Raw genomic sequence first — 810 nt, 5'->3', positions numbered from 1 at the left:
AGCAATTCCGGAAGAGGAACGTCGTGGATATTGACTAAGGTTTCTGTGATAGACAGATGGTTCATTCAATTACCAGCCAGGTTTTTTTTTTTAACGTGCCTGCCCTTTATTAAACAGATTCCGATGACGGCTTCTCAGATGGTTCTGTGTTACAAACCATCTGGCTTGTCAGGTTACAAGCAAATCTCACTGCCTGAGGGAGACGCAGACAGTGACAATGATGATTACGCGTAATATTGGTGACTATCGTTTTAAGATTCATGCTGTATACCTGGGTAATAAAGTAACATGGGATCATTTGCCTTTTATGGTCAACATAATGTAAAACATACTTGCTGTTCTTTGAATTTTCCCATTGTCTTACGTGGTGTTTGGTGTTTTGAGCCCCCAGAGTTCCCTCCCGGGCAGTGCTGCCTGGAAGGCACTAGGATTAGGGTTAAGGTTTGGAGCCTTTAACTCATTGGTCGCAGTGCTGCCTGAAAGTCAACTTTGGGGGCTTAAAACACCATTGAGCGTCTAATACTACTTTCTAGCACTGTACAACTTTGCCTTTGCGTTTTAGTTCAACGGTGTGATTCCAAGGAACAATTCTGGGATGCCTGCAAAGATCTTAGAGACAAAGGTTGAACTGGGCATTTGTACACACACACACACCAAGGAACCAAAAGCGTGCGTATTTCCATCACAAACCTGAATTCATCAATACTTCCACTGTCTAAATCTCTCTAATGAAAGTGCAAAAGTGAAAACGTGGAGGCAGATAAATGGCGAGAAAAAATAGGACGAAGCTGCTTAGTTAGTGATGGCGAG

At 42.8% G+C, this 810-nt stretch overlaps 1 long non-coding RNA gene across 1 annotated transcript in view; it reads right to left on the bottom strand.

Annotated features, from left to right (window-relative positions):
* Positions 1-411: 411 nt before the first annotated feature.
* LOC116696956 (uncharacterized) overlaps positions 412-810 on the bottom strand; it is a 14,361-nt gene continuing 13,962 nt past the window's right edge. The window contains exon 3 of the long non-coding RNA XR_004333869.1: positions 412-516. This is a non-coding gene — a long non-coding RNA (uncharacterized LOC116696956). The remainder of the gene's footprint in view (positions 517-810) is intronic.

Source organism: Etheostoma spectabile, chromosome 10 (genome assembly GCF_008692095.1).
Source record: "Etheostoma spectabile isolate EspeVRDwgs_2016 chromosome 10, UIUC_Espe_1.0, whole genome shotgun sequence".
Classification (NCBI taxonomy): domain Eukaryota; kingdom Metazoa; phylum Chordata; class Actinopteri; order Perciformes; family Percidae; genus Etheostoma; species Etheostoma spectabile.
The sequence above is the reverse complement of the archived record's forward strand: the minus strand, read 5'-3'. Positions and strand labels throughout refer to the sequence as shown.